Source organism: Hyla sarda, chromosome 5 (assembly GCF_029499605.1).
Source record: "Hyla sarda isolate aHylSar1 chromosome 5, aHylSar1.hap1, whole genome shotgun sequence".
Lineage (NCBI taxonomy): Eukaryota > Metazoa > Chordata > Amphibia > Anura > Hylidae > Hyla > Hyla sarda.
In genome coordinates this window covers 56,280,608-56,302,572 of record NC_079193.1, presented here as the reverse complement: position 1 = coordinate 56,302,572, position 21,965 = coordinate 56,280,608, and positions in this window count along the sequence as shown.

Genomic DNA, 21,965 nt, shown 5'->3' with positions numbered 1-21,965 from the left:
ACCGCATACGTACATCTAAGTAGTGTACTATTTTGTACCTGTTAATCTGTCAAGGGTCTATATATGGTGAAAGTACAGCCAATAGTACACACCTGTTGCTGTTCTAGACAAATACTGTTTTCAGCAAAGGGAAGCGTATTGTACTCCCCTCATATACGCAATAAGTACCGTATTTATCGGGTATACCACGCACAGGCCTATAACACGCACCCTCATTTTACCAAGGATATTTGGGTAAAAAAAGTTTTTACCCAAATATCCATGATAAAATGAGGGTGCGTGTGTGCGCGTGTATACCCCGATACACCCCCAGGAAAGGCAGGGGGAGAGAGGCCGTCGCTGCCCGCTTCTCTCCCCCTGCCTTTCCTGGGGTCTAGAGCCCTGCTGCCGGCCCTTCTCTCCCCCTGGCTATCGGCGCCGCTGCCCGTTCTGCGCCGACAGCCAGGGGGGAAAGAAGGGGCAGCGGCACCCATGGCCGGCGCCGCTGCCCCGTTGCCTCCCCCCATCCCCGGTGGCATAATTACCTGGGTCAGGTCCGCGCTGCTGCAGGCCTCCGGCGTGCATCCCCTTCGTCGTTGCTAAGCGCTGCAGGGCGCGGCGCATGACGTCAGTGCGCCGCGCCGTGCATAGCAACGACACAGGGGACGCACGCCGGAGGCCTGCAGCAGCGCGGACCCGACCCAGGTAATTATGCCACCGGGGATGGGGGGAGGCAACGGGGCAGCGGAGCCGGCAATGGTTGCCGCTGCCCCTTCTCTCCCCCTGGCTGTCGGCGCCGCTTCTCTCCCCCTGGCTATCGGCGCCGGCAATGGGGCGCCGGTACCGATAGTCAGGGGGACAGAACGGGCAGCGGCGCCAATAGCCAGGGGGAGAGAAGGGACGGCAGCAGGGCTCTAGACCCCAGGAAAGGCAGGGGGAGAGAAGCGGGCAGCGACGGCCTCTCTCCCCCTGCCTTTCCTGGGGGTGTATCGGCGTATAACACGCACATAGGCTTTAGGCTAAAAATTTTAGCCTAAAAAGTGCGTGTTATACGCTGATAAATACGGTATGTCAGGCAGAGTAGTAAAATTTCAATTACAAAATCCATAATATCAATTTAAAAATCTTAAATTTTAATGTAAAAATCATAAATTTCAATTGTCTTATATGGTCTCCTCATGCTGCCAACACCTCCACGCTGTGTCCTGGGTCTGGGAATAAAAATTTTGTTGTGGTAGCACAAGCTACCCAAAATCTTCGGTTTAAATTTCAGAATTCATCTTTTAATCTTAGGGATTGTGAAGTCCTAGTGTCTACTCATGCTGCTGCCAACTCCTGGCTGTACCATTCAGACACTATAGCGTTTCATCATGCCTCAGCCAACTACAGGCTGTGTCACTCAGGCAATATATGGTTTACTGATGCTGCAGGGCCTTGGTCTGTGCCTAAAAAAATGTTATGGTAGCACTAGCTACCATAAATCTTCAATTAAAATTTAAAAATTAATCTTTTTATCTTAGGGATTGTGAAGCCCTAGTGTCTACTCATACTGCTGCTACTATATGGTCTCCTCACACTGATGCCACCTCCAGGCTCTGTCATTGTGCTGCTGTGCGGCAGTGATTCTAAAAGCGATGCCGGTAATCTGCATGTTATTCTGAATAACAGTATTATCACCCCCGCACACTCTATATGTGTGTTAGAATACAGTAAAGTGTTCTACACCCCTATTGAGGCTCTCTGTAGGCCAGAAATAACCATTTTTAATATAGATTGACTGCGAATAAATTTGTATTGAACCAAATTTTGTTTGAAAAATTCGGCGAATCGGCCAAATCAAATTTTTCAAAAGTTCGCTCATCTTTAACACAGACACTTCACAGCTCTGTATATAGAAAAACGTGGGCTATATTCTATTTTTCAAAAAATAATTTAAAGGAGACCTATGGGATTGAAAAATGTATCCCCTATCCTAAGGATAGGGGATACGTTTCAGATCGCGGGGGGTCCGACCGCTGGTGCCCCCCGCGATCTCCCGTACGGGGCCCCGGCTCTCTGGTTAGAGAGGGCGTGTTGACCACCGCACGAAGCAGGGGCTGACACGCCCCCTCCATACACTGCTATGGGAGAGCCGGAAATTGCCGAAGGCAGCGCTTCAGCTCTCCCATAGCAGTAAATGGAGGGCGCGTGTCAGCCGCCGCCTCGTGCGGTGGTCGACACGCCCTCTCTATGCAGAGAGCAGGGGCCCCATACGGGAGATCGCGGGGGGCACCAGCGCTCGGACCCCCCGCGATCTTAAACTTATCCCCATCCTTAGGATAGGGGATACATTTTTCAAGCCCGTAGTTCTCCTTTAAGGCACTCACGATTTGATGGTTCAGTTTTCTTTTCATTTATTACAAGCATTCTGCAGTTTTTCACAGCTTTTGAAGATGGTACATAGGCAAAACGTCCAAACTAGCAGAGATCTTAGTTCACTAGTTGGGAGCCATCAGGGTCTGACCCGACGTTCCGGGGGAATGCCCCGTTACTCATACGTACTAGATCCTGGATTTCCGGAGGCTAATGAGAAAAATTCACATGTGCAGGTAATCAAAGATTTCTGTTCTTAAAGTGGTCAAAATCATTTTAACATATATGTAGCAATTCTTTTAATTATTTTATTGGTATAAAAAATTTTTTTTATTTTTAAGAATTTTAAAAAAAATGTTTTTAAATATTTTAAATATTTTTAGTATGCGGTTATTCCTCATTAGATACTAGATTAGACATATAAGACTGATTAAAAAAAAGCTTTATAACTACAGACTTCATTTAAGCCTGATGGGGAGATCGTTTCAAGATAGGTAACTCAATAAGCTTCTCTCTGCATGAGACGCTTGCGGTTCTGATTGTCATTCACGTCAGTATGAACTTGTTCCAATATTTGCCAACGAAGTTCATTGATATTATGCTTCATCTCAAGGAATTGTCTTGCCACTGTTGTCTCACTAAATTTTGTTGACTCACTTACTATTTTAGTATTTAATGCTTTCCTAATATTATTTTTGTGCTCTGCTAATTTTGTTTAAATTTTTCTGCTAGTTTGACCAATACAGTGGTCCCTCAAGTTACAATAGTAATTGGTTCCAGGACGACCATTGTATGTTGAAACCATTGTATGTTGAGACCATAACTCTATGGAAACCTGGTAATTGGTTCTGAAGCCACCAAAATGTCATCCAAAAATAGGAAAAAGTGAGGATTAAAGATAAATAAGTAGATAACTAATATAGATAAAGAAAGTTCTTACATATAAAAGTGATAAAGATCTGCTGGGAGCTGCAAATCACTGTATATTTCAGTGTTTCTCAAAGAGGGTGCCTCCAGCTGTTGCAAAACTACAACTCCCAGCATGCCCGGACAGCCGAAGGCTGTCCGGGCATGCTGGGAGTTGTAGTTTTGCAACAGCTGGAGGCACCCTCTTTGGGAAACACTGGTCTATGTCGAGGAAAGAAGCTTCTTCAGGACTCGCAATATCCTAAAAAAAAAAAAAAGTAAAATGGAGCCGCCCTCACCTGATGCCGAAAGGAGCAGCTAACCCTGGCACAGGTAAAGAGTACAGAACATGTAATACCTCCCTGTACTGTAGGAGGCGCTACCAGACACCAGTCAGTGCATACACTTCAGTAATACAGGGGTTTTACCAGTGAATGCCCATTCTGATTGGTCGGTTCTTCCAGCCCTTGACACGTTTCGCAGATTCCATAGCATTGTATGTTGAGTCTGGTTTCCAGTTACCATGGTCCAGAAAAGACCATTGTATGTTGAAACTATTGTATGTTGAGGCCAATGTAAGTTGAGGGATCACTGTATAACATTTGCCGAAAGGGCATTTTAACATATAAATTACATTTTCGGTGTTACAAGTGAAAAAGCTACGGCTTGGAATTTTGAAACCTTTTTTGGGATGATAGATATTTTGTCCTTTTATCCCATTATTACAGTGTGAACATGTCAAACACGGATATGTACCTTTTCGTTTAGAGGCTAAAAAAGTTTGATAATCTTTTTTTCTTTTTTCTAATATCTTTTCATATAAGCATGTTCCCTATCTTTTCCCCTCGATTGTAGACGAACATGGGGGGTTCCTTAAATAAATTGCCATATTTTGTGTCAGATTTTATAATACCCCAATATTTATTTATAGTTTTTTTTAATCAAATTCATATGTCTATCATAAGTCCCGATGTATATTACTCTCTCTATTTTCTTCTTCTTTTTTTCTTTAACAAATCTGTTCTGCCTAAGAGGGCCCATTTTCTATTTTCTCCAATTCCTTTTTGGAATATCCTCTACTTTCAAATTTCTCTGTGATATTTTTTTTTAAATTTCTTTCATATTCATCTTTATTATTAATTATTATTTTTGCTCTAATGTATTGGCTTTTCGGTAAACCACGAAAGATATTAGGATTATGAAAGCTACGTTTATGTAGCATATTATTTTTCTCTGTACTTTTAACATATAATGTAGTATCAAATTTATTGTTATTTTTACTTACCGTATATACTCGTGCTGAATTTTTCGTGCTGAAAACGTCCCCCTCTGTTTATACTCGAGTGAACTCTCCGCCTGTCAATTCCTTTTCAGTGGTCTTCAACCTGCGGACCTCCAGATATTGCAAAACTACAACTCCCAGCATGCCTGGCCAGCCATCGGCTGTCCGGGCATGCTGGGATTTGTAGTTTTGAAACACCTGGAGGTCCGCAGGTTGAAGACCACTGCGGCCTTCATTATCATCCAGACCCCCCTTTAGTTTTCTACTCACCTTCTCTCGGTGGGAAGGAAGGGTGAGCTGGTCCGGGCCATCTATGCTGCAGGGACCGTCCGGTGGGGAGGGTTAGTCATTCCAGGCTGTCCATCTTTACCGGGAGGCCCTCTTCTCCGCTCCGGGCTGTCCCCGGACTAGTGACGTTGCCTTGACTACGATGCACTGGGATGTCCGTGCGCAGCAGACGTCCGTCATGTCCCTGCGCATGAACATCCCTGTGCATCATCGTCAAGGCTACATCACTAGTTCAGCACTCTGAAGCGGAGAAGAGAGCCTCCCGGTGAAGATGGACAGCCCAGAACGACTAACCCTCTCCACCGGACGGTCCCTGCAGCATAGATGGCCCGGACCAGCTCACCCTTCTTTCCCCCCCGAGGGGAGGTGAGTAGAAAACTAAAGGGGGGTCTGGATGATGACTAAGGCCGCAGTGGTCTTCAACCTGCATGCTGGGAGTTGTAGTTTTGCAACATCTGGAGGTCCGCAGGTTGAAGACCACTGATGAAGGGATTGACAGGGGGATGATGATGGGGGTGTTAATGACGGGGGTCTGGATGATGACGGGGGGGGGGGGGGGGTTGAGGTATTTCCCACCCTAGGCTTATAATCAAGTCAATAACTTTTCCTGGGTTTTTTGGGTGAAATTAGGGGCGTTGGCTTATATTCGGGTCGGCTTATACTCGAGTATATACGGTGCTTCCAAGTCCCAAAATTTTATTTTATGCAGGTCATCTGTAAGTGTGAATTTAATCGCGGGATGTACCGTATTTAATCTATGTACAAACTTGAGGAGGGATTCCTCTGTTCCCCCCCCCCCCCCCCCCCCCCCCCCAGAGCATGAAAATATCATCCACATAACGTAACCACGTCAGTGAAGTTTCCATGTCTGAGGGGGAAAAGGCGAATCCCGTCACAGCTCTGTACCAGGAAGTCAAATGGTCCCTGCGCACGTCAGTGCAAGTTTCTTGTGCAGGTGTCTGGCACGTACATGTTCTGCACGAGCCCTAAGTGACTGTAAGTGCTGCTTCTGCCATTATCTTTAAGCAGTTACATAGCAGGAAGCTAATAATGCAGGATGAAATATTACTTGATTTCACGCTGCACAGCATTGCATTCTGGGAATGAAAGTTTATTCACAGGAGTGATATAATTCCCATACAAGTAGAAGGGATGAATCATGCCATTTCTAGTGAATTAGGGAAACATTAAGGTAAATGTTTTCAAAAATGTTTTATCAAAACGTGATGTAAGTTCAGAATGTTGAATTACAAGGCTGCGTTCACACATACAGGTTTTTAATTGCAATTATTGAATACAAAGCCAGGAATTGATCTGAAAACTGAGTAAACATAATTTTTTTTCTTTATACATGTTCTTCATTTATGATCTGCTTCTGGCTTAGTATTCTAGCTTACGTGTTCGTGACGTCACCCCACATCCCTCCATTCATGTCTATGGGAGCGGCCATGATGGCTAGCACATACTGTAGCCATCACACCTCCTTCCATAGACATGAATGGAGGGGGCGTGACAGCTGTGGTCGGCCGTCATCCGGCAAAGAGTGGAGTTCGTTCCATGCACTAGATGACTGGGGTGCCATTCCAGAGATCACTGGGGGTCTCCTCTGCGACCCCCCCCCCCCCCCCCCGCCCCCTCTACTCCTCGCGATCAGACATCTTATCCCCTATCCTTTGGATAGGGGATAAGATGTCTAGGAGTGGAGTACCCCTTTAAAAAACTAAATGTGTAAACACAGCCTAAGGCAGTGTTTTCCAAACAGTGTGTCTCCAGCTGTTGCAAAACTACAACTGCCAGCATGCCCGAACAGCCATAGGCTGAAAGATCTACAGCATATAAACCCAGAAAATTGTCAAGAAGTTAAAATTTCCAGTCGTCATGGAAACACCAGATTTTTATTACTGGCATGGAGATTTATTGTACTGTATATAGCTAAGAAGAGGTTAACCAGGTACGCACTGTAACACTGGTCTATTATTATTCATATAAATGTATTTTGCTTTTGACTGATGACAGAAAGTTAAACAGATTTGTAAATTACTTCTATTAAAAAATCTTAATCCTTCCAGTACTTATCAGCTGCTGTATACTACAGAGAAAGTTCTTTTCTTTTTGAATTTCCTTTCTGCCTGACCAAGGTGCTCTCTGCTGACACCTCTGTCCATGTCAGGAACTGTCTAGAGCAGGAGAGGTTTGAACAGAGGTGTCAGCAGAGAGCACTGTGGTCAGACAGAATGGAAATTCAAAAAGAACAGAACTTTTATGGAGCATTCAGAAGCTTATAAGTACTGGAAATCTGTTTAACTTTCTGGCAGTTCATAAAAAAAAAAAAAAAAAGGCTACCAGCGGAGTACCCCTTTAAGGACCATTTTTTGCAAATCTGACCTGTGTCACTTTATGCATTAAAGGGAACCAATCATCAGATTTTACCCTATATAACGCTTGGCAAAGCGTTATATATGGTCAAATCTTTATCCTCACCATCTCTGGGGGATGCTCCTGCCCCCAGGGATGGGGAAGATATCAACTCATAAACTAGTCCCGCACCCATAAGTAGTCCCCCTGGACATGGGGCTTCTCTTACCTACTCATGTTACTTCGGCCGGCAGCGACGCCCCCTCAGCTTGATTGACGGGCCGCGTCATCGCTCTGCTCACTGAACAGATGGAGCAGAGTGATGACACGGCCCGTCATTCAATCCATGGGGGTGTTGCGGCCGGCCGTAGAACAGACTAGGTAAGAGAAGCTCCATGCCCAGGGGACTACTTGCAGGGCCGGCGGGGACTAGTTTATGAATTCATATCTTCACCATCCCTGGGGGCATCCACTCTGTGGGTAAAATCTGATGATTGTTTCCTTTTAAAAACTCTGGGATGCTTTTACTTATCATTCTGATTCTTAGATTGTTTTTTTTGTGATAATTTTTCGTCGATACTTGCATAATTTCTTGGTGAAAAATTCCAAAATTTTATGAAAAATGTGAAAATTTTGCAGTTTTCTAACTTTGAAACTCTCTGCTTAAACCTGTTAAGACCAAGGGCGTATAGCTGTATGCCCTGATTCCGCTCCCTCTGTATAACGCGGTCAGGCCTGGCCTCTAAAAACGTCCGGAACCCGTGGCTAATAGCGCAAGGCACTGATTACGGTGCCGTGCACTATTAACCCTTTAAACGCGGTGTTCAAAGTTGATCGCCGCATCTAAAGTGAAACTAAACTACTCCCGGCTAGCTCAGTGGGCTGTTCGGGTTCACCGTGGCGACCCGAAAAGCTGTCGAACATGATGAGGGTCCCCTTACCTGCCTCCTGTGTGTCCGATTGCCGAATGACTGCTCAGTTAATTAAACCGCACGGTCAGTGGCGTACAAATACCACACGAGTAAGAATAAAAAACAAATAAAAAGTACGATCAATACAAAAATGGTACCGCCAAAAACATCAGATCACGGCGTAAAAAATTTGCCCTCATACCCCCCTGTACGCTGAAACATAAAAAAGTTATAGGGGTCAGAAGATGACAATTTTAAACGTATCAATTTTCCTGCATATAGTTATAATTTTTTTCCAGAAGTACGACAAAATCAAATCTATAGGGTATCATTATAACCGTATGGACCTACAGAATAAAGATAAGGTATCATTTTTACCGAAAACTGTACTGCGTAGAAACGGAAGCCCCCAAAATTTACAAAATTTTGTTTTTTCTAAAATTTTGTCGCACAATTATTTTTTTTCCATTTCGTCTTAGATTTTTGGGTAAAATGACTGACGTCATTACAAAGTAGAATTGGTGGCACAAAAAAATAAGCCATCATATGGAATTTTAGGTGCAAAATTTAAAGAGTTATGATTTTTAAAGGTAAGGAGGAAAAAAAATGAAAGTGCAAAAATGGAAAAACCCCTGGTCCTTAAGGGGTTAAGGGAAATGAACATCCCAAATAAATTAAATATTGATTTACATATACAATAAGGGAGATTTATCAAAATCTGTTGTGAGGAAAAGGTTGCCCATAGCAACCAATCAGATCGCTTCTTTCATTTTTGAGAAATGAAAGAAGCAATGTGATTGGTTGCTATGGGCAACTCAAAAACTTTTCCTTTTTCCTCTGGACAGGTTTTGAAAATCTCCCCCAATATGTCTAATTTATATTGGCATCATAAAGTTGACATGTTTTTACTTTTTGAAGACATTAGAAGGCTTCAAAGTATAGCAGCAATTTTCCAAAATTTCACGACAAATTCAAAATCTGAATTTTTCAGGGACCAGTTCAGTTCAAGGTGAATTTTATGGGCCTTTCTGTAAAAAAACCCCTATAAATGTTCTCATTATAGAACCTGCACCCCTCAAAGTATTTGAAATTACATTCAGAAAGTTTGTTAAACATTCAGGTGTTTCACAGGAATAGCAGCAAGTGGAGGAGAAAAATGTTCTTGTCGAGTATGGAAATACTTAATATGTAGATGTAAAGTGCCCTGCATGCCACTAACGGGCTCGAAAGAGAAGAAGTAAAATTTGGCTTTTGGAAAGAGAATTTTGCTGATATGGTTTTTGGGGGGCATGTCGCATTTAGGAAGTCCCCAGGGTGCCAGAACAGGGAAAAAAAACACATTGCACACTATTTAGGAAACTACACCCCTCAAGGAACATAACAAGGGGTATAGTGACCCTTAACAGCTCACAGGTGTTTGACAACTTTTCGTTGAAGTTAGACATGAAAATGAAAAATTTTATTTTTAACACTAAAATGCTGGTGTTACCCCAAATTTTTAATTTTCAGAAGAGGTAATAGGAAAAAAAAGACCCCCAAAATTTGTAGTACAATTTCTCCCAGGCAAAGAAATACCCCATATGTTGACGTAAAGTGCTCTGCGGGCGCACAACAGGGCTTAGGAGACAGCACCAAGCACATTTGAGGCCTAAAGTGGTGATTTGCACTGCAGTGGCAGAGGTTTTGATATATAGTCTAAAAAAATTTAAAAAAATGCAAGTAAGTGACCTCAATTAAAAGAAACTACACCCTTCAAGGAATGTAACAAGGGGTACAGTGAGTATTTTCACCTCACAGGTGTTTGGAAAAGTGGGTGGTAAAAATGAAACATTTTATTTTTTACACTAAAATGCTGGTGTAACCAGAATTTCATAATTTTCACAAGGGGTAATGGAAGATATTGGGATCCAAATTTTGGAGGGATTGTTCCTCTGAGTATGGAAATACATCCACATATGGGGTAATGTGCTATGCGGGCGCACAACAAGGCTCAGGAGTCATAGAGCTATGTTTGCATTTGAGGCCTATGACATCAATAGCTGACAGTTACAGTGGGGATCAAAAGTTTGGGCACCCCAGGTGAAAATTTGTATTAATGTGCATAAAGAAGCCAAGGAAAGATGGAAAAACCTTCAAAAGGCATCAAATTACAGATCAGACATTCTTATAATATGTCAACAAAAGTTGTATTGTCACAGCGAGCGCTCCGGTCTTCACCTCCGGACCGGAGCGTCCGCTGCCTCTCCGCCACCAGGTCTCCCCAAGCCTTACCATCAATTTGCAGACGTTTTCTGTAAAAAAACAAGCGGAGACTCTTCCTCCTCACAGGCCTTATGATTGTCCCATTGACCCGTTACCGGGCTCTACTCCTCCTCGGGGCAGAATTTATCCTCTCTCACCTCTAGAGACTCAGGCCATGTCGGACTATGTACGTGAGAATTTACAGAGAGGCTTTATTAGGACGTTTTCGTCTCCTGCTGGAGCCGGGTTTTTCTTTGTGTCTAAAAAGGATGGTTCTCTCCTACCTTGCATCGATTATAGAGGACTCAATAAAATTACCATTAAAAACTGTTACCCTCTGCCTCTAATCTCTGAGCTGTTTGACCGTCTCAGAGGAGCCAAGATTTTCACCAAGTTGGATCTCCGTGGGGCCTACAATTTGATCCGCATTCGTAAAGGAGACGAGTGGAAGACCGCATTTAACACCCGGGACGGTCACTTTGAGTACTTAGTGATGCCCTTTGGACTTTGTAAGGCACCCGCAGTCTTCCAGGAGTTCGTGAACGACATCTTCCGGGACCTTCTCTACACGTGTGTTGTAGTATATCTGGATGATATCCTTATTTTTTCATCCAATCTGGATCAACATCGAGTCCATGTCCGGCAAGTTCTCACCTGACTCAGAAGTAACCGCCTCTACGCCAAAATTGAGAAATATCTATTTGAGCATACCTCCTTGCCATTCCTGGGGTATATCATCTCTGCCCAAGGTCTGCAAATGGATCCTGCCAAGCTATCTGCAGTTCTGGACTGGCCACGCCCCTCTGGTCTCCGAGCCATACAGAGATTCCTGGGTTTTGCCAATTACTACAGACAGTTTATACCTCATTATTCCACCCTGGTGGCTCCTCTTGTGGCTTTGACTAGAAAGGATGCCAATACCAAGACCTGGCCTCCTCACGCTGAAGAGGCCTTTCTGTCCCTGAAAGCCGCCTTTGCATCTGCACCTGTTCTCTCCCGGCCAGATTCTTCCAAGCCATTTTGTCTTGAAGTGGATGCATCCTCGGTGGGATCTGGAGCTGTATTAACTCAAAAGTCTTCCAGGGGCAAGACCATAACTTGTGGCTTCTTCTCTAAAACCTTTTTTTCCGCCGAGAAGAATTACGCTATTGGGGACAGAGAACTGTTGGCAATTAAATTGGCCTTGGAGGAGTGGAGACATCTTCTCGAGAGTGCTCCTCACCCTGTGACCATTTTCTCGGACCATAAGAACCGAGTCTACCTCCAGTCTGCTCAGAGACTAAATCGCTGCAAATCCCTGTTGGTCCATCTTCTTCGCTCGCTTCAACTTCCAGATTCACTTCCGTCCCGCTGTCAAGAACATCAGGGCAGATGCCCTTTCTCGCTCTTCGGATCTGGTGGGCGACGTACCCACTCTCGCCAGCAGTTTCCTTGCCGGTCATCCTGGGATTAAGAAGTCTCTGCAGTAAATTTCTCAAAGATATTGGTGGCCCTCGCTAGACAGAGACGTCACTGAATTCGTCCAGTCCTGTGCAATCTGCGCCCGGGACAAGACTCCTCGTCAGAAACCTGTGGGTCTTCTTCTGCCCCTCCCTGTTCCGGAGACCCCTTGGTCACACATCGCCATGGATTTTATCACTGATCTTCCCTCCTCCCATGGTATGACAGTCATTTGGGTCGTGGTTGACCGTTTTTCAAAGATGGCTCATTTTGTGTCCCTGCCTGGTCTCCCGTCTGCGCCTCAGTTGGCCAAACTGTTTTTTCTTCACATCTTCCGCCTCCACGGTCTTCCCAAACACATCGTCTCTGACCGTGGGGTGCAGTTCGTTTCCAAGTTTTGGAGGGCTCTCTGTGGTCAACTCAGAGTCAAGCTTGATTTTTCTTCCTCGTATCACCCTCAGTCCAACGGCCAAGTAGAAAGGGTGAACCAGACTCTGGGAGATTATCTACGCCATTTTGTGTCCTCTCGCCAAGATGATTGGTCGGACTTACTCCCTTGGGCAGAGTTCTCTTATAATTACAAACAATCTTCCACCACCAATAAGTCTCCATTTTTTGTGGTTTATGGCCATCATCCTCTGCCTCCTCTGCCTAGGACCTCCGCCCCCTCCTCTGTACCAGCTGTAGAGGACCTCCTTCTGGACTTCACTTCTATTTGGCGAGAGACCCACTCTGCCCTCCTCAAGGCCTCATCCCGTATGAAGCTCCAGGCCGACAAAAGTCGTAGAGCTCCTCCAGAGTTCAGTCCCGGTGACAAGGTGTGGCCCTCCTTGAAGTACATCAGATTTAAGGCACCAAGTTACAAGCTGGTACCCATTGCTACCATATACTCGCCTGTGAACCCTTGCTGCCTGCTGTGACCTCTGCTACGTCCGACTACGCTCCTGCCTGCTCCCTGTGTACCACACTATATCAGCTGCCAGAGAGGTCGAGTTGTTACTGGGAGATACGACCTGGTAGTTACCGCCGCAGAAAGTCCATCCCGCCTTGCGGCGGGCTCTGGTGAAAACCAATAATTGCTTAGAACCGGTCCTCCAGTACAACCCGTGCCATCGCCTCTCTGGTCCAGAGGATCCACTACCTATCCTGCCGGTACGTGACATGGATTTTATTTCCATCATTTACACTTTCAAAATAACAGAAAACAAAAAAATGGCGTCTGCAAAAGTTTGGGCACCCTGCAGAATTTATAGCATGCACTGCCCCCTTTGCAAAGCTGACACCTGTCATGGATTGTTCTCTATCATCATCTGGGAAGACCTGGTGATGTCAATCTCAAAGGTTTTAAATGCCAAGACTCATCTGACCTTGCCCCAACAATCAGCACCATGGGTTATTCTAAGCAGTTGTCTAGAAATCTGAAACTGAAAATATTTGATGCTCACAAATCTGGAGAAGGCTATAAGAAGATAGCAAAATGTTTTCAGATGTCAATATCCCCGGTTCGGTATGTAATTAAGAAATGGCAGTTATCAGGAACAGTGGAAGTTAAAGCAAGATCTGGAAGACCAAGAAAAATATCAGACAGAAAAGCTTGCAGAATTGTGAGAAAAACTATTCAAAACACACGTTTGTCTACACAATCCCTCCAGAAAGATCTGGCAGACACTGGAGTTGTGGTACACTATTCCACTATAAAGAGATACTTGTACAAATATGGTCTTCATGGAAGAGTCATCAGAAGAAAACCTTTTCTACGTACTCACCACAAAAATCAGCGTTTGAACTTTGCAAATGAACATATAGACAACCCTCATGCATTTAGGAAACAAGTTCTGTGGACCGATGAGGTTAAAATTGAACTTTATGGCGGGAATGAGCAAAGGTTCATTTGGAGAAGAAGGGAAACAGAATTTAATTAAAAGAACCTCTGTCCAACTGTTAAGCATGGGGGTGGATCAATCATGCTTTGGGGTTGTATTGCAGCCTGTGGCACAGGGAACATCTCACGAGTAGAAGGAAAAATGGATTCAATACATTTCAGCAAATTTTGGATGCTAACTTGATGCCATCTGTGAAAAGCTGAAGTTAAAGAGAGGATGGCTTCTACAAATGGATAATGATCCTAAACACACCTTGAAGTCCACAGGGGATTACATCAAGAGGCGTAAACTGAAGGTTTTGCCATGGCTTTTACAATCTCCTGACCTCAACATAATTTAAAATCTATGGATAGACCTTAAAAGAGCAGTGCGTGACAGACAGCCCAGAAATCTCAAAGAACTGGAAGACTTTTGTAAGGAAAAATGGGCAAAGATACCTCAAACAAGAATTGAAAGACTCTTGGCTGGCTACAAAAAGCGTTTACAAGCTGTGATACTTTCCAAAGGGGGCAGTACAAGATATTAACTCTGTATGGTGCCCAAACTTTTGCAGATGCCATTTTTTTGTTTTCTGTTATTTTGAAAGTGTAAATGATAAAAAAAATAACATCAAACTTTTGTTGACATATTATAAGAATGTCTAATCTGTAATTTGATGCCTTTTGGAGATTTTTTCATCTTTCCTTGGCACATTATGCACATTAATGCAATTTTTTACCTGGGGTGCCCAAACTTTTGATCCCCACTGTACATACATATAGAGGGAAATAAAAGAAAGGATCACCCACACGTGAGCCTACTACAGAAAACACGCCCCCTGAGGAAGGTGTATAGGGGTCAAATGGACATTTTGAACGCACAGGTGTTTCATAAGTTTATTTTCCAGGAATGGATGAAGTGCAGTGTGTGAAAAATAAAGATTGCAATTTTCCTACTGATATGCCAATTATGTGCCCAGAATGAAGACCCAGAGCATAGCCAAAAGTAAAACTTATGCCCGCCCCAAACCCTATGCTCTGCTTCATTATTCTGGGGCCACCTAACATGTAAACCAAAATTGTTGCCTGGTAATATGCATTTGAGGCCTATGCTTCTTACTGACATATCAGTAGCTGATGGTTACATACAGTAGTGACAGCATACACAAGTTACTGAGTGATAAAAAGCAAGATGTAGTGTATGCCAACAATATTCTGGATGTGTAAAATCTGATTCTGACAGTTTGCTGTAGGCATCATCACTTACTACATTAAAGGGGTACTCCACCACTAGACATCTTATCCCCTATCCATGGGGGGGTGCCACAGCTGGGACCCCCGTGATCTCTGTGCAGCACCCGGCATTCGTTAAGAATGCTGGGTGCGGGTGGCGTAGGTCGTGATGTCACGGCCATGTCCCACGTGACATCATGCCCCCTCAATGCAAGTCTATGGGAGGGGGCGTGGCAGCCGCCACGCCCCCTCCCATAGACTTGCATTGAAGGGCCATGGCATCACGTCCCTTCCCGCCCGCTCCAAGCGTTCGGAGCAAAATGTTCCAAACACTGGGGCAGCGGAGTACCCCTTTAAGTGAAGGGGCAATGCATATAATACAGTATGCATTGCTGCTTAGTACCTTCAAGAGTAGGGAGTCCAGAGATAGGCAGGAGTCCCTGCTCCTGTATATACACTCCATGCCACGGAAACAGAGCTGCACGCCATCGATCTGTTGGAGGCCACTACATCTGTATGTCTGATTAGTATATGTGATCTGATGGTTTTGTTTTTGTTCCTCTCTTATTTTCTTGTGTTGACAGTGTGGCTCACATATACTATCTGATCGGGATTGTCTCATGATCACATCATGTTCAATAACTTGCTTCTGCTGTTACACTCCTGTGATCACCAAATTACTTTCAGGATCCTCATAGAAGTGACATGACAGAAATTTGACAAGGAATATTTCACCGATTAATTAATCTGCGGTGTCACCTGAATTACCGTAATGGGTGACATGGGGCTTCACATGGATGCACACGCTGCAGACTGTCTACTGTAAATGCAGGGTGGGTTGCATTGGCCTCATACACTGGCCCTGTGTTCTTTGCTCAGTGAACTCCAGCATCATTAGCACTTTCAGAAAAACATATCTGCTCTGCGCAGTAGGTCATCCGCGGGCCACTAACGCGGACGGACAACTCTGGGTGAACTTTACATGGCCCAATAGAATCTGGATGATCTCAAGCCTGGGGCAAAGTTCAATGAGCTAGGTAGCCTGCAGTAATAATGAAGAGGAGAAGGAAGGGCTGATACATTGATGTGCTGTGAATAAACATGGCATCTGTGCGAAGGCAGATTAATCAATAGAGAAAAACCGGGCTGGATGGAATTGTTTCATGCCTATGTGCACATTTGTGTGTTTAAAGTCTAGTATATAGTAATATTGTACAAATGCAGAGTCTTTTTAGGCTAAAGACTCTACTTCCTTTGTAAATCCACCTTTCTGTAATCCAGCTACAAGAAAAATATTGTACATGGACAAAACATACATTTGTCAGATGCAATTCATGTACCAAACTGCTTTCATATTTTTATTGTTTTCCTTTTATATATCAGTCTGTGCTTCCATAATCTGGAAAAATTATTTTATTCTCTGGTGCATAGAGGTGTTCCCAAGCTTTGGAACTGGAATTGGAGCGCCTTCTTATTCACCTCCTATCCCTGTCCCTGCTTGACTGACAGTCAGCTGGAAGCTGAGCCCTGTTTCCAAATCTCACACATTGGAGACCACATTGGAGACCAAGCAATGACTGTCAATCAATGTTCTAGAAATAGAAGAGACAGGCGCTCCATAGAGTAGTAACGTAGACATCCCGTGGTGAGATATTAATATAAATAAATTGCTCACCCTGGGTGGTTGTGCAACTTCATACACAACAATGATAGAAACATAGAATGATCCTAGGTCGACTGCTGCCCTCCGGTAGATATACGGCAATATCAGGGAAAGACTTCAAAGGAACCCGGCTCCACAGCGCTGAACGACCACAACAGGTGAACCATAAAAGGAAGTTTATCTGACCAATATGCAACGCGTTTCGCTGCGCATGCGCAGCGAAACGCATTGCATATTGGTCAAATAAACTTCCTTTTATGGTTCACCTGTTGTGGTCGTTCAGCGCTGTGGAGCCGGGTTCCTTTGAAGTCTTTCCCTGATACTGACTGTCAATCAAGCAGAGACAGGGATGGGAAGGGGAGCAGGAAGACCTCCAGCCTTTTGCACTTCAGGGCAGAGCTGGCTCTTGCCATTAGTGTTGCTCGCGAATATTCGCAATTCGAATATTATTCGCGAATATCGCATATTCGCGAATTCGCGAATTTCGCGAATATAGCGCTATATATTCGTAATTACGAATATTCTTTTTTTTTTTTTTTTTTTTTTTTTTCTTCACAGTACACATCACAGTGATCACCCCTCTCTGCTTCCAGCTTGTGTGGTGTAAAGAAGGCTCTAATACTACTGTGTGAGACTGGCGTGCGGGAATTCGCATATGCGAAAATTAAGCATATGTTAATTTTCGCATATGCGCATTTTCGAGTATGCGAATTTTCTATAGGCTAATTTTCACATATGTTAATTTTCGCATACGCGCATTTTCGCATGTGCGAAAATAAAGCGAGAATATAACGAATATGCGAATATTCGCGAATATATGACGAATATTCGTCCATATATTCGCGAATATTCGCGAATTCGAATATGGCCTATGCCGCTCAACACTACTTGCCATAGGCTGAGTAGGCGGTTGCCTAGGGCACAACCTTAATGAGGGTGCCAAGTGCGCCCTTAAATTTAACATCAGGGCTCTATCCACCAACCATCAGGAGTGCCGCACTGTCACATTACATTACAAACACAGTAACTATGACTGTGTATGTGATGGGATAGTGCTGCACCCCTGACAGTCGGATAGGGGATTGCCCATGCACGCTCCTTCTCTGCTCGGATTATCCGGGGCTCAAGTCCTGCAGGAATGACCCAAGAATTGAGTTTACCTCTCCCTCCGCCTTTCCCACAACCCGCTGACTAGATGCCGATGGTAAAGGACCTTTGATGATGTCACCATCATGTGACCAGTTATATGTTGGGGGCCGAGCTCAGCCTGTGCAGGATAGGAGACATGGTGGTTAAAATGTGTAAAGGAGGGGGGGCTGAATGGAAGTGGAGGTCACAGGATTCCTGCAGTCACTACTGTTGTGTTTGAAGAAATCTGCACCTCAGTGTTACCCCAGTAGTAAGGAGATCACATGGGGAGGGGGTTTGTTACAGTGTGTCACCCCAGTAGAAAGGAGATCACATGAGGAGGGGGTTTGTTACAGTGTGTCACCCCAGTAGTAAGGGGATTACATGAGGAGTAGGTTTGTTACAGTGTGTCACCCCAGTAGCAAGGAGATTACATGGGAAGGAGGTTTTTACAGTGTGTCATCCCAGTAGTAAGATGATTACATGAGGATGGGTTTGTTACAGTGTGTCACCCAGTAGTAAGGAGATTACATGTGGAGGAGGTTTGTTACAGTGTGACACCCCAGTAGTAAAGAGATTACGTGAGAAGGAGGTTTGTTACAGTGTCACCCCAGTAGTAAGATTATGACATGAGGAGGGGGTTTGTTACAGTGTGTCACCCCAGTAGTAAGGAGTTCACATGAGGAGGAGGTTTGTTACAGTGCGTCACCCCAGTAGTAAGATTATAACATGAGGAGGGGGTTTGTTACAGTGTGTCACCACAGTAGTAAGGAGATTACATGTGTAGGAGGTTTGTTACAGTGTGTCACCCCAGTAGTAAGGAGAATACATGAAGAGGAGGTTTGTTACAGTGTGTCACCCCAGTAGTAAGATTATTACATGAGGAGGGGGTTTGTTACAGTGTGTCACCACAATAGTAAGAAGATTACATGAGGAGGAGGTTTGTTACAGTGCGTCACCCATTAGTAAGGAGATTACATGAGGAGGGGGTTTGTTACAGTGTATCACCCCAGTAGTAAGGTGATTACATCAGGAGGGGGTTTGTTACAGTGTTTCACCCCAGTAGTAAAGAGATTACATGGGAAGGAGGTTTGTTACAGTGTGTCACCCCAGTAGTAAGATGATTACATGAGGAGGGGTTTGTTACAGTGTGTCACCCCAGTAGTAAGGAGTTCACATGAGGAGGAGGTTTGTTACAGTGTGTCACCCCAGTAGTAAGATTATTACATGAGGAAGGGGTTTGTTACAGTGTGTCACCACAGTAGTAAGGAGATTACATGAGGAGGGGGTTTGTTACAGTGTGTCATCCCAGTAGTAAGGAGTTTACATGAGGAGGAGGTTTGTTACAGTGTGTCACCCCAGTAGTAAGGTGATTACATGAGGAGGAGGTTTGTTACAGTGTGTCACCCCAGTAGTAAGGTAATTACATGAGCAGGAGGTTTGTTACAGTGTGTCACCCCAGTAGTAAGGAGATTACATGAGGAGGGGGTTTGTTACAGTGTGTAACCCAGTAGTAAGGAGTTCACATGAGGAGGAGGTTTGTTACAGTGCGTCACCCCAGTAGTAAGGTGATTACATGAGGAGAAGGTTTGTTACAGTGTGTCACCCCAGTAGTAAGGAGATTACACGAGGAGGGGGTTTGTTACCTTGTGTCACCCAGTAGTAAGGAGATTACATGGGGAGGGGGTTTGTTACAGTGTGTCACCCCAGTAGTAAGGAGATTATATGAGGAGGAGATTTGTTACAATGTGTCACCCCAGTAGTAAGGAGATTACATGAGGAGGGGTTTGTTACAGTGTGTCACCCCAGTAGTAAGAAGATAACATGAGGAGGGGGTTTGTTACAATGTGTCACCCAATAAGTAAATTGATTACTTGAGGAGGGGGTTTGTAACAGTGTGTCACCCCATAAGTAAGGTGATTACATGAGGAGGGGGTTTCTTACAGTGTATTACCCCATAGTAAGCAGATTACATGAAGAGGCGGTTTATTACAGTGTATCACCCCAGTGGTAAGGTGATTACAAACATAGAAACATAGAATGTGTCGGCAGATAAGAACCATTTGGCCCATCTAGTCTGCCCAATAATCTGAATCCTATCAATAGTCCCTGGCCCTATCTTATATGAAGGACAGCCGTATGCTTATCTCATGCATGTTTAACCTGTTCAGGACACAGGGCATACACCCTGCATCCAGAGTCCTTAAGGACGTAGGGCGTATGGATACGCCCGTGGGAATTCCGGTCCCCGCCCGCTAGCCAGCTGGGGACTGGACCGGGATGCCTGCTGAAATCATTCAGCAGGCATCCTGGCACATTGCCAAGGGGGGGGGGGGGGGGGGGGGGGTTCTGAGAACTCTCCCCCCCCCCCCCCCATGTCGGCAATCGGAGAAAATCGCATATCAATTCAGACATGCGATTTTCTACTATTACAGGCATATCGGGATTCCGGGCCCAGAAAATAGGGATGATCGGAGCTGTCAGTGACAGCCCTGATCATCCTAAGGGATAGCAGCGAGGTTGCAGTGCTGCAGCATCCTCCTATCCCCTGCCATTAGTCAGCACTGAGTACTGACCAATGGCAGTTGAAGACGGGGGGTTGCCCGTGGATGTCGGGCAGAACAGGGGGAGAAGATGGTGGCTGGTACCTGTGGAGAAGATGCCGTGGGGACCGCCGATCGTCAGTGACATCAGCGGAGATCAGCCAAAGGCTGTCTGGGCATGCTGGGAGTTGTATTTTTGCAACATCTGGAGGGTAACAGTTTGGAGACCACTATTACAGTGGTGCCCAAACGGTAGCCCTCCGGATGTTGCAAAACTACAACTCTCAGCATGCCTAGACTGCCCAGATATGCTGGGAGTTGTAGTTCCGTAACATCTGTCCCTTCAGATTTTGCAATTTTCATGAACATTTTTAAAATTGCTGCTATAATTTGAAGCCCTCTAATTTTTTCAAAAGTAAAAATATGTCCATTTTATGCTGCCAACATAAAGTAGATATATTGTTTTTGTGAATCAATACAATTTTTTTTGAGAATATCAATTTTCCTTACAAACAGAGAGCTTCAAAGTTAGAAAAATGCTAAATTTTCTAAATTTTCAGGAAATTTGGGGATTTTTCACCAAGAAAGGATGCAATTAACGACAAAAATGTTCCGCTAAAATAAAGTAGAATATGTCACGAAAAAACAATATCAGAATAATCGGTAAAAGCATCTTAGAGTTATTAATGCTTAAAGTAACAGGGGTCAGAATTGCAAAAAATGGCTCCGTCCTTAACCCCTTAAGGACACATGACGTACTGGAACGTCATGTGTCCACTCCCGATCTATAACGCGGGGCCACGGCGTGGCCCCGCATCATAGCGGTTCGGGCCCGGCCTCTAACAACGGCCGGGACCCGTGGCTAATAGCGCGCGGCATTGATCGCTGTGCCGCGCGCTATTAACCCTTTAGACGCGGCGTTCAAAGTTGAACGCCGCGTCTAAAGTGAAACCGAAAGCATGCCGGCTAGCTCAGTGGGCTGTTCGGGATAGCCGCGGTGAAATCGCGGCATCCCGAACAGCTGACAGGACAGCGGGAGGGCCCCTTCCTGCCTCCTCGCTGTCCGATCGCCGAATGACAGCTCAGTGCCTGAGATCCAGGCATGAGCAGTCATGCGGCAGAATCATCGATCACTGGTTTCTTATGAGAAACCAGTGATCAATGTAAAAGATCAGTGTGTGCAGTGTTATAGGTCCCTATGGGACCTATAACACTGCAAAAAAAAAGTGCAAAAAAAAAGTGAATAAACATCATTTAACCCCTTCCCTATTAAAAGTTTGAATCACCCCCCTTTTCCCATAAAAGAAAAAACACAGTGTAAATAAAAATAAAAATAAACATAAATGGTATCGCCGCGTGCGGAAATGTCCGAATTATAAAAATATATCGTTAATTAAACCGCACGGTCAATGGCGTGCGCGCAAAAAAATTCCAAAGTCCAAAATAGTGCATTTTTGGTCACTTTTTATATCATGAAAAAATGAATAAAAAGCGATCAATAAGTCCTATCAATGCAAAAATGGTACAGTTAAAAACTTCAGATCACGGCGCAAAAAATGAGCCCTCATACCGCCCCATACACGGAAAAATAAAAAAGTTATAGGGGTCAGAAGATGACAATTTTAAACGTATAAATTTTTCTGCATGAAGTTATGATTTTTTCCAGAAGTGCGACAAATTCAAACCTGTATAAGTAGGGTATCATTTTAATCATATGGACCTACAGAATAAAGCTAAGGTGTCATTTTTACCGAAAAATGTACTACGTAGAAACGGAAGCCCC